Raw genomic sequence first — 13119 nt, forward strand, 5'->3', positions numbered from 1 at the left:
CGGAATTTCTTCTGAGCATGCATGGCACTTTGTGCGTCGGAACAGGCCACACACGGTCGGAATTGACGCGATCGGATTTTGTTGTCGGAAAATTTTATATCCTGCTCTCAAACTTTGTGTGTCGGAAAATCCGATGGAAAATGTCCGATGGAGCCCACACACGGTCGGAATTTCCGACAACACGCTCCGATCGGACATTTTCCATCGGAAAATCCGACCGTGTGTACGGGGCATTAGAGTGCACCAGATTGTATGTAAGATTCATATCTGCCTGTGTGTGGTCAGCTAGCTGGATTGGAGTGGAGTCTCCCTCTAGTGGTGGCCAAAGGTAGTGTGGGCTGTGAAGGTACCACAGACAGTCTTACATGCGCAGTATAAGTTCCCCCTTATTCCCTTAGTTCCTCATATACCCCAGTCACGGAACACATGTCGCAGTTAGCTAGTCGCTGTGGGCATGCGTATCCGTGACAATACTCCCTTAAAATCACCTAAGGGATACGTGAATAGACTGCGGGAGAACCTGTGACAAGCCTATAAGAAAGCCATGGAACATGCTGCTACTAGAAAGTCTTGAAATAAGTGGAACTTTGATTCAAGAGTGAAGATTCAGGACTTCCAACCAGGTGATCGAGTGCTACTGAAAAATCTGGGAGTACCTGGAAAACACAAGCTGGCAGATAGATGGAGGCCACAGCCTTATATTGTGTGTAAACAACTTCCTGGTTTACCGGTGTATCAGATCAGACCTGATGGTAAGAAGGAACCAATGAAGATGTGGCACAGGAATCACTTGCTACCACTATTAGACGCAGTGAGGGTGCCTCAAGCACCTCTATTACTTCCTCCAAAGCCAACTCCACCTCGCACACACTGGCTGATGAAATGGAAGAAGAAGATGAGGAATTTGGAGAAGATTATGTGTATTCCCGAACCCCTAGTTCAGTGTCCTCATCAGAGGAGAAAGAGGGTGATGAAGAAGATGAGGAATTTGGGGAAGAATATGTGTATTCTCGAGTTCTTGGTCCGGTGTCTTCATCTTCATCAAGAAGGAGGAGGAGTGAGGAGGATGATATGGTGACTGTGCCTACCTGGTTTTGGCCTGTGGAAGAAAGTTCAATAGCCAGTCCTCTGAAGAGAATACGAGAGAGGATCAAAAAGATGGAAACTAGTACAGCATTGCCACCACAGTCAAAAGAAACAGTCAGAGTAGTACCCCAACAACCAAAAGAAGCAGTCAGAGTGGTGCCTCAACGACCAAAAGATACTGGCAATGTGGTACTTCAGCAGCCAATGGAGACACAGAAGACGGTCCGTAGGTCACTTGGGCCAGAGTTTCAGACAATGTTACCTCAGCAGGATGTGGAAAGAACCAAGGCTGTAGAAGTTGTTCCTGACCAGGAGACTAGAGATTCAATGGGTTTCTCCAGTGAAGTATTGTCAATTCCTGATATTGAGGAGCCCTCACAAGTTCCTGCAACTGCAACCAAAGACCTCTCCACTGACTTGAGTGTTTGGACCGATATGAAGGAAACAGACAAAAACTCAGTACAGCCTGCTGGGACATATTCACCCATGCGGTTAAGGCGGGATGTGCACCCTCCCAAGAGACTCACGTATGACACACTGGGAAAGAGTTCTGAGGAGCAGATTCATACCATTCGTAGGCCAGCTCCTGAAGCTACACCTCCCACTATTTTTGGGTAGGGGGCGACTCTGCTCTAACCTCTGCCACCAATGGGTGGGACACGGCAATTGCCCTGGCCTGTTCAAAGACAGATTATGAACTTACTGATAGTGTGTACAAATGGTTCCAGAGAAACCCAGAGGTGTGTCAGCATTTGTTAAATTTGGAGTGTAATTAGAAAGAAAATCATTAATAATCTACTCTTTCTTTTCAGCAAGATGAAGTGTTGATCTTCATGTCTTTGGGGACCAAAGAGTTTAAGTGGGGGGAGTGTGTAGCCAAGGGTTTGCTAATAAAATTCATTGCAGTTGTTATGGTTGCAAAAACGTTTGGCTCCCTCTAGTGTCCTTTTAATGCTGTTAGGACTTTCTGTTAATTCCTGAGAAGCAGCGCTGCAAAGCATAGTGGGAGATGTAGTTTGGAAGAGGAAGTGACTCTGTTAGCTGGATCAGCCCTGAACTACAATACAGACAAAGCAATGCGCGCAGCACTGCATGCTGGGAGCAGTAATAAAAGGAACAGCGTGGCCATTTTTCGCTCTCTCTGGATGCCTTTCAATACCTGCCAGCAGGAGGTCTGTGTATGTGACCAGGAGATAGGGCACCTGCCCATTTTAGTAAAGTGCACTGTTTGCTGAGCGAGTTACTTACAGGCTGCTGGTGAGACTTGTAGTTCCACGGAAATGATTCTGCTTATTCACAGGCCATTTAAAACTCTGGGGTTTGTCATTCCCTGTGCTGTAAAGTTAGTAATGTATTACACTTACACATAAGGAGGAAGTTATAAGTGCCATATTTCTTCAGTCAAACAGTTATCAACGCACCATTTATTCTACAGTTTGCTTTCTCTTCTTTTGCCCTGTTGGATTACAAATACTGCAGTTTAAAACTATAAGTTAGCTGAAAATAACTGAAGCCAAGGAACTTTCATCATCTTTTGCAAAGCATCACGGTTCTATTTTGTAGGTTCCACATTGAATTACAACCTAGGGGGAGCCCTTGAGTACAGATTAAATATTGCATTGTATTATTGAAAGTAAATAACATTACATTGCAGTTTTGGTGTGTGTATTGAGGCTTCAGTGGGAAGGTGTTTAGTATAGGTTTTGGAGTATACTGAGCACTTGTTCCACTGTACCCCTGTCTACATATACTCCCTACGGTGATTATTGAAACCACAGTTTCCACATCTTTATTGATCGTTATCAACTGTCATTTATTGTTTATGTTTAATCACATTGTGTTTAATATTCAATCTAGTAAACATTCTAAATGGTTCAGTGACATTGTGTGAGATTCTCATTGATAACATCTTATTACAGCATGGAACCCAAGGTGTCAGAGGTAAAAGAGGATTTGCAGAGTCAGGGTAGCCAGTGGGATAAAGAGTCAATCAGCAGCCCTCATGGGGGTACCGCTACATGTTGATAAAACAAAACAATCTCCTCTGGGTGATCTATGTATATTGTAAGTTTTTTTTTACCAACTTTGTCCCAGATTCCTACATGTTTCTGCTCAGCAGAAATAGCTGTTTGTTGGCCATGCCCAGCAGACTGATTCTGAATGACATTCTTTATAATCAGTTTCTGAGAAAAGCTGCAGTGTCTGCATCCCTTTGGAAGTAATTCATCACTAGGATGTCTCTCATCAAAAAATACATTTCTGTTGCAGAGTGCCTAAAATCTAACTTGTATCTTGCAGAAGTCTGAGAAAACCAGTGAGCCAATCACACAAGCAGGAAATTACATTTCTGGGGATGTCCTGTACACCAACAGCGTGCAGAATTGCTCAACGTTGTCATGTTACATTTAATTTTACAGAAAATTGCAAAGCTGCAGATTGAAATGGAAAGGTCATTTTTAATAATATTAAATTACAATATAGCTTATGCCGCAATTGTATATGCGTTAATATTTATTAACTTGTTATATTTTTCTTCCCCGAAAGTGAAGTTATACTTTAAATCTATAAATCTATACCCCAGCATTGCTAGGCATGCCTTCCAAATACATATTAGTAAATGGCTCTAAGAACATTTTTAATATATTCACTACTATCTCTGCTTAGCTAAGCACAGATAGAAAATTATATGGAAAACAGTTTTGTGATGCATTTCACTATGGTTTTCATTTTAAACAAAATGTCAATTAAAAAAAATGTGATTGTCATATATACTTTCCAAGTAAAATTTTATGTTATTTTGTTTTATATTTTATAGAATGTGTTAGGTACTTTCCAAGTAAAACATTGATGTTACTATGTAAATAAGATGATGTATTTACTACTATTCTGTCACACTGCTTTTACAGTATATCCAGCCACTTTCATTGACTTTTGTGTACTGGCAATTGATAATTTTAATACTGAAAGAAAAGAAATGCAAGAGATAACTTGATGGTCTGGTTGCTGGAATTCCAGGAATGTGCTTTTGATATATGAGCCAAGCAGGAAGTTTAGGGATCTACCCCTTGACCTGGATATTAGAGACAGAATGCAGGAGGGAGGAAACAAGAGCCCCCACCTCCCCTTCCATATTTGACTCACTCAGCTGTTACATCACAGACAGCATAATACAAAGACCCTCCCTTGATCCACATAGATGAAGCTAGGACCATTACCTTATTAGGAAATAATCAGAAGGAAAGCTTTTACACATACCAGAGTTTCACAACACTTGCATATTCAACACATATGTATGCTTAAAGCTTAAACATTTCCTGAGCAGGCAAACCTTTCCTAGATAGTCCAGAAATTAGTTGCAGCTTGCATCACCCCTTTGTAGTTTCAAGGTTACTGCCATTCTACAATAAATTACAATATGACGCCAGAAGCAGGATGGTTTATTAGTACCCAACAAAAGTATATTTAAAGAGATATGGTAATTATAATAATACTAAACGAAGGGTATATCGCTTTTAGGGAATGCCCATCTTAGGTAAAAAGACAAAGAAAAACTCAACAAAACAGGAATACCCAGTAGCAAAAAGATAATTTGCCGGGACTGCCCAGGTAAAACATTTCAAATTTCAATGTTTAAATATTTTATCTGGACAATCCTAGCTATTTATCTTTTTGTTACTTTGAAGTATCTTTTGTATAATATTATACTTTTTCTACAGGATTTATACAGTACCAACAAGATTGTGCAGCACTTTACAAATGGGAGACAGTACGGTTACAATACAATTCAAGGCAAGAGAGTTTGGAGGGCCCTGTGTGTAAAGGCTTACAATCTAACAGGAAGGGGCAACTGATACAACAGGTAATAACTGTGAAGGGATAAGTTGATGAACATGTAGCACCCTCCTAGGTAGGTGCTAGAAGAGAGTATCGTTTTTGGTCTTTCTGCTTATCAGGAAGCTGCTTAGGTCAAACTTAGTGTGCTCTCTGCCTACCAGGGAGCAGGATCTATTGGTTAGGTCTGCTTATTGTACTCCAAAGACATGCTGGTAGGTTAATTGGATCCTATCTAAATTGTCCCTAGTATGTATGAATGTGTGTTAGGGACCTTAGATTGTAAGCTCCTTGAGGGTAGGGACTGATGTGAATGTACAATGTATATGTAAAGCACTGCGTAAATTGACGGCGCTATATAAGTAACTGAAATAAATAAATAAATAATATTGTACTGAGGTGCAGCTTAGCTTGTTCTGACTGTTCCCCACTGGTCCAATAGGGAGGCATATTGTACAGTGGGAGTGGACCTGGGAAGTGGTTGCACAGGCTTTGTTACAGCCCTGGCAATTGGCAGAGGGAAAGTGCTGCATTGCATTGTGGGATACTGTATATATGGCCAGAGTACATGTGCTCAGGGGGAGTTGATCTGGGGAACAGAGCCCAGGAGGGAGAGGGGCGGCTGTCCTCTCCTATGCGGAGACGGTTGTGTGGCCCTGGGGCCTAGAAATAGGGAAGCTGAACCCAGAGGTCCTACAGAGCTGACTGGAAGGGAGACACCAGGAAGGATCTGATTCTGCCTACTGTGAGTACAGATCTGTGTCTTTGGGGCCTGTTTAGTGAGGGCCGCCCCCTTCAGCTAGAAAAGTCAGTGGATGGGAGTCAGTAAAGTTAGAGAGTGTCCTGAAGATAATGTAGTGCATCAAGTCTGCTGCTAGTGAGAGCTAGAAGACTTAACCCTTCCATACATGTGGCTGTATGGTTCAATCAGTGTGTCTGCTTCCACAGATAACCCGATGAGGCCAAGTGAGAGTTGTCCTCATCTATTGTGAATAGTTCTAGTTGGAATATCCCACTTATCCCTTCTCCCATCCAAGTTCCAAATAAAATACAAAAACCCAAATACCCTGGACTGGTCTTTGAGTAACAAGCAAGCGGAAGTAAGGGTGGAACAAGTGGAAGCTCCTAGCAAACAAGCAGGAGCTCTCAGCAACCAAGCGGGAACATAGTGGGAAATCCTCAGCAACCAAGCAAGGACCCTCAGCAACATCTTCTGTACCTAAGTGGGAAACCCTCTGCATCTAAGTAGGAACCCTCTGCACCTAAGTGGGAACCATTGGCAACCAGCTGCTGGTAACCAGGGAGAGACCTATGAAGTCAACATTCAGCAAGCCCTACGGGGACAGTGCTACAGACAAAGTAAATGTTCAGGCATTAGGTAGAGGCTTCCCTGAGTAGGAGATAGCCAAACAGAATGAGGTAGGGAGTTCCAAAGGACAGGAGAGGCTCTGGAGAAGTCCTAGATGTGAGCATGGGAGGAGGTGACAAGGGAGCTTGAGAGCAGGAAGTTTTAGGAGGAGCAAAGAGAATGGTTTGGTTGGTAATTTGAAACAAGTTTGGTGATGTAGCTCAGGACAGAGTTGTAGATGGCTTTTTGTGATATTGTATACTGTTGTTAAAGCTGAATTCCAGGTATGGATCTTATTGCATAGTTATATTGGTCCAGCTTTGACTAATGTAAGCATGCATATAACATACCTGTGGGCAGGGCTGCCATCAGGGGGGTACAGGCAGTACTCTTGTAAGGGGCCCGAGCATTGCAAGGGGCCCGGCAGCGGGCCCACTCCAAACCTTACCTCACATGAAAATAAACTGTCATCTGCAGCCAGCAGCTGGCCCACGCAATGCCCGCAATAGAGAACAATAGAGAATACAAGCCTGGGCCTCCACTGCCTTTCACTAGCACCCCCCCCAGCAGTGATTGCGGCTGGCACTCGCTACTCTTCTTTTCCTGCTGAGGCGGAACCTACTAGTTGCTGCTGCTAGGTTGCAATTACATTGGCCAGTACTCGGGCAGGAGGTGTGGTCAGTTTATTAGCGTTGAAAGAGGACCCAGCCCTCTCAGCTGCATGCACATACGGGAGAGCAGTTTGGAGGGTAAGTTACATAGTTACATAGTAGGTAAGGTTGAAAAAAGACACAAGTCCTTCAAGTCCAACCTATGTGTGATTATGTGTCAGTATTACATTGTATATCCCTGTATGTTGTGGTCATTCGGGTGCTTATCTAATAGTTTCTTGAAGCTATCGATGCTCCCCGCTGAGACCACCACCTGTGGAGGGAATTCCACATCCTTGCTGCTCTTACAGTAAAGAACCCTCTACGACCTTTTATTAGCTTTGTTGCCCTTCTTTGTACTCGCTCCATTTCCAGTACATCCTTCCTGAGGACTGGTGCCCAGAACTGGACAGCATACTCTAGGTGCGGCTGGACCAGTCTTGTAGAGTGGGAGAATTATCGTTTTATCTCTGGAGTTAATCCACTTTTTAATGCATGCCAATATTCTGTTTGCTTAGTTTGCAGCAGCTTGGCATTGCAAGCCATTGCTGAGCCTATCATCTACTAGGACCCCCAGGGCCTTTTCCATCCTAGATTCCCCCAGAGGTTCTCCCCCCCAGTGTATAGATTGCATTCATATTTTTGCCACCCAAATGTATTATTTTACATTTTTCTACATTGAACCTCATTTGCCATGTGGTTGCCCATCCCATTAATTTGTTGAGATCTTCTTGCAAGGTTTCCACATCCTGCGGAGAAGTTATTGCCCTGCTTAGCTTAGTATCGTCTGCAAATATAGAGATTGAACTGTTTATCCCATCCTCCAGGTCATTTATGAACAAATTAAATAGGATTGGTCCCAGCACAGAACCCTGGGGAACCCCACTACCCACCCCTGACCATTCCGAGTACTCCCCATTTATCACCACCCTCTGAACTCGCCCTTGTAGCCAGTTTTCAATCCATGTACTCACCCTATGGTCCATGCCAGCGGACCTTAATTTGTACAGTAAACATTTATGGGGAACTGTGTCAAATGCTTTTGCAAAATCCAGATACACCACGTCTACGGGCCTTCCTTTATCTAGATGGCAACTCACCTCCTCAAAGAAGGTTAGTATATTTGTTTGGCAAGAACGATTCTTCATGAATCCATGCTGATTACTGCTAATGATACCGTTCTCTTTACTAAAATCTTGTATATAGTCCCTTATCATCCCCTCCAGTTGTTTACATACTATTGATGTTAGGCTAACTGGTCTGTAATTCCCAGGGATGATTTTGGGCCCTTTTGAAATATTGGTGCTACATTGGCTTTTTTCCAATCAGCTGGTACCATTCCAGTCAGTAGACTGTCAGTAAAAATTAAGAACAACGGTCTGGCAATCACTTGACTGAGTTCCCTAAGTACCCTCGGATGCAAGCCATATGGTCCCGGTGATTTATTAATGTTAAGTTTCTCAAGTCTAATTTTAATTCTGTCCTCTGTTAACCATGGAGGTGCTTCCTGTGTTGTGTCATGAGGATAAACACTGCAGTTTTGGTTACTGAAGCCCCCCGATTCACTTGTGAAGCCTGAGGAGAAGAATAAATTCAATAACTTCGCCATCTCCCCATCCTTTGTAACCAGATGTCCTTCCTCATTCTTTATGGGGCCAATATGGTCTGTCCTCCCTTTTTTACTGTTTACATACTTAAAGAATTTCTTGGGATTTTTTTTGCTCTCCTCCGCTATGTGTCTTTCATGTTCTATCTTAACCGTCCTAATTGCACCCTTACATTTCTTGTTGCATTCTTTATAAAGACTGAATGCTGAGGATGATCCCTCAACCTTGTATTTTTTGAAGGCCTTCTCCTTTGCCTTTATATGCATTTTTACATTGGAGTTAAGCCATCCAGGACTTTTGTTCGCTCTTTTAAATTTATTACCCAATGGGATACATTGGCTAATGCCCTTATTTAATATGCTCTTAAAGCAAACCCATCTCTCCTCCGTATTATTTGTTCCTAATATTTTATCCCAATTTATGCCTTTTAGCAAGGTTTGTAGTTTAGGGAAGTCACACAGAGATAGTGTGAAAATGAATGTGGATGACTCTGGGTGGGGATGAGAGTTACATTGTGGATAGCCTCTTCACTATATAACTCTCATCCCCACCCAGAGTCATCCTCATCCCTCTCCACAATGTATTCCCATTCACGCCCAGCATCATATATCTCTAGCCACAATATATCCTCACCTCCGCCCAGCATCATCCATCCCTCTCCACAATATATCCCCAATTCCACCCAGCATCATCCATCCCTCTCCGCTGGGCAGAGGAGGGGATATATTATGGAGAGAGATGGATGATGCTGGGCGGAGGTGGGGATATATTATGGAGAGGGATGCATGATGCTGGGCGGAGGTGGGGATATATTGTGGAGAGGGATGTATGATGCTGGGCAGAGGTGGGGATATATTGTGGAGAGGTATGTACGCTGCTGGACGGAGGTGGAGATATATTGTGGAGAGGGATAGATGATGCTGGGTGGAGGTGGCGATATATTGTGGAGAGGGATGGATGGTGCTGGATGGAGGTGGGGATATATTGTGGAGAGGGATGGATTATGCTGAGTGGAGGTGGGGATATATTGTGTTGGGGGAGTTTGAAGAGTTCTCACGTAGAATTTCCGCACTGTATGAAAGCATGTCTAGTTTCCGTAGACCGAGAAAAAGTTCTGACAAATAGCAAACCCAACTTTGGTGGCTCGTTCTACCAACAGAAGGTTGATATTTTGCACATCATATCAATTATATTGAAGACCGCAAACAACTTCTGCTCATAAGGAAGTTCATCAGTTAATATCTGTTTATGTTTCATTGTTGCAGTTTCATTTCTTCATATTTGTTGTAATATGTGTAATTTTTTTTTTTAATAGCATCGTGTTGATGTACGATGCTGGGTGTAGGTAGCAATATATTATGGAGACGGATGGATGGTGCTGAGTGGAGGTGGGGATATATTGTGAAGAGGGATGGATGATGCTGGGTGGAAGTGGTGATATATTGTGGAGAGGGATGGATGATGCTAGGTGGAGGTGGGGATATATTGTGGAGAAGGATGTATGATGCTGGGCGGAGGTGGGGATATATTGTGGACAGGGATGCAGGATGCTGGGTGGAGGTGTCGATATATTGTGGAGAGGGATGGATGATGCTGGGTGGAGGTGGGGATATATTGTGGAGAGGGATGTACGATGCTGGGTGGAGGTGTCGATATATTGTGGAGAGGGATGGATGATGCTGGGTGGAGGTGGCGATATATTGTGGAGAGGGATGTACGCTGCTGGGCGGAGGTGTCGATATATTGTGGAGAAGGATGGATGATGCTGGGTGGAAGTGGGGATATATTGTGGAGAGGAATGGATGATGCTGGGTGGAGGTGGCGATATATTGTGGAGAGGGATGGATGGTGCTGGATGGAGGTGGGGATATATTGTGGAGAGGGATGGATGATGCTGAGTGGAGGTGGGGATATATTGTGGAGAGCGATGTAGAATGCTGGGCGGAAGTAGCGATATATTATGGAGAGGGATGGATGATGCTGAGTGGAGGTGGGGATATATTGTGAAGAGGGATGGATGATGCTGGGTGGAAGTGGTGATAGAGTGTGGAGAGGGATTTATGATGCTGGGCCGAGGTGGGGATATATTGTGGAAAAGGATGGATGATGATGGGCCGAGGTGAGGATATATTGTGGAGAGGGATAGATGATGCTGGGCGGAGGTGAGGCATATATTGTGGAGAGGGATGGATGATGCTGGGTGGAGGCGGGGATATATTGTGGAGAGGGATGGATGATGCTGGGCATGGATGGGGATATATTGTGGAAAGGGATGAATGATGCTGGGCGGAGGTGGGGATATATTGTGGAGAGAGATGGATGATGCTAGGTGGAGGTGGGGATATATTGTGGAGAAGGATGTATGATGCTGGTCGGAGGTGGGGATATATTGTGGAGAGGGATGTAGGATGCTGGGTGGAGGTCTCGATATATTGCGGAGAGGGATGGATGATGCTGGGTGGAGGTGGGGATATATTGTGGAGAGGGATGTACGATGCTGGGGGGAAGTGTCGATATATTGTGGAGAGGGATGGATGATGCTGGGTGGAGGTGGGGATATATTGTGGAGAGGGATGTACGATGCTGGGTGGAGGTGTCGATATATTGTGGAGAGAGATGGATGATGCTGGGTGGAGGTGGCGATATATTGTGGAGAGGGATGTACGCTGCTGGGCGAAGGTGTCGATATATTGTGGAGAGGGATGGATGATGCTGGTTGGAGGTGGGGATATATTGTGGAGAGGGATGGATGATGCTGGGTGGAGGTGGGGATATATTGTGGAGAGAGATGGATGGTGCTGGATGGAGGTGGGGATATATTGTGGAGAGGGATGGATGATGCTGAGTGGAGGTGGGGATATATTGTGGAGAGGGATGTATGATGCTGGGCGGAGGTGGCGATATATTATGGAGAGGGAAGGATGGTACTGGATGGAGGTGGGGATATATTGCGGAGAGGGATGGATGATGCTGAGTGGAGGTGGGGATATATTGTGGAGAGGGATGTACGCTGGTGGGCGGAGGTGTCGATATATTGTGGAGAGGGATGGATGATGCTGGGTGGAGGTGGGGATATATTGTGGAGAGGGATGGATGATGCTGGGTGGAGGTGGCGATATATTGTGGAGAGGGATGGATGAAGCTGAGTGGATGTGGGGATATATTGTGGAGAGGGATGTACGATGCTGGGCCGAGGTGGGGATATATTGTGGAGAGGGATGTACAATGCTGGATGGAGGTGGGGATATATTGTGGAGAGGGATGTACAATGCTGGGTGGAGGTGGGGATATATTGTGGAGAGGGATGTACAATGCTGGGCGGAGGTGGCGATATATTGTGGAGAGGGATGGATGATGCTGGGTGGAGGCGGGGATATATTGTGGAGAGGGATGGATGATGCTGGGCATGGATGGGGATATATTGTGGAGAGGGATGGATGATGCTGGGCGGAGGTGGAGATATATTGTGGAGAGGGATGGATGATGCTAGGTGGAGGTGGGGATATATTGTGGAGAGGGATGTAGGATGCTGGGTGGAGGTGTCGATATATTGTGGAGACGGATGGATGATGCTGGGTGGAGGTGGGGATATATTGTGGAGAGGGATGGATGGTGCTGGGTGGAGGTGGGGATATATTGTGGAGAGGGATAGATGATGCTGAGTGGAGGTGGGGATATATTGTGGAGAGGGATGTACGATGCTGGGTGGAGGTGGCGATATATTGTGGAGAGGGATGGATGATGCTGGGTGGAGGTTGCGATATATTGTGGAGAGGGATGTACGATGCTGGGGGGAGGTGTCGATACATTGTGAAGAGGGATGGATGATGCTGGGTATAGGTGGGGATATATTGTGGAGAGGGATGGATGATGCTGAGTGGAGGTGGGGATATATTGTGGAGAGGGATGTACGAGGCTGGGCGGAGGTGGCAATATATTATGGAGAGGAATGGATGGTGCTGGATGGAGGTGGGGATATATTGTGGAGAGGGATGGATGATGCTGGGTGGAGGTGGGGATATATTGTGGAGAGGGATGGATGATGCTGGGCGGAGGTGTCAATATATTGTGGAGAGGGATGGATGATGCTGGGCCGAGGTGGGGATATATTGTGGAGAGGGATGTACAATGCTGGATGGAGGTGGGGATATATTGTGGAGAGGGGTGGATGATGCTGAGTGGAGGTGGGGATATATTGTGGAGAGCGATGTAGAATGCTGGGCGGAAGTAGCGATATATTATGGAGAGGGATGGATGATGCTGGGCCGAGGTGGGGATATATTGTGGAAAAGGATGGATGATGATGGGCCGAGGTGAGGATATATTGTGGAGAGGGATGGATGGTGCTGGATGGAGGTGGGGATATATTGTGGAGAGGGATGGATGATGCTGAGTGGAGGTGGGGATATATTGTGGAGAGCGATGTAGAATGCTGGGCGGAAGTAGCGATATATTATGGAGAGGGATGGATGATGCTGGGCCGAGGTGGGGATATATTGTGGAAAAGGATGGATGATGATGGGCCGAGGTGAGGATATATTGTGGAGAGGGATGGATGATGCTGGGCAGAGGTGAGGGATATATTGTGGAGAGGGAT

Source organism: Aquarana catesbeiana, linkage group LG07 (genome assembly GCF_042186555.1).
Source record: "Aquarana catesbeiana isolate 2022-GZ linkage group LG07, ASM4218655v1, whole genome shotgun sequence".
Lineage (NCBI taxonomy): Eukaryota > Metazoa > Chordata > Amphibia > Anura > Ranidae > Aquarana > Aquarana catesbeiana.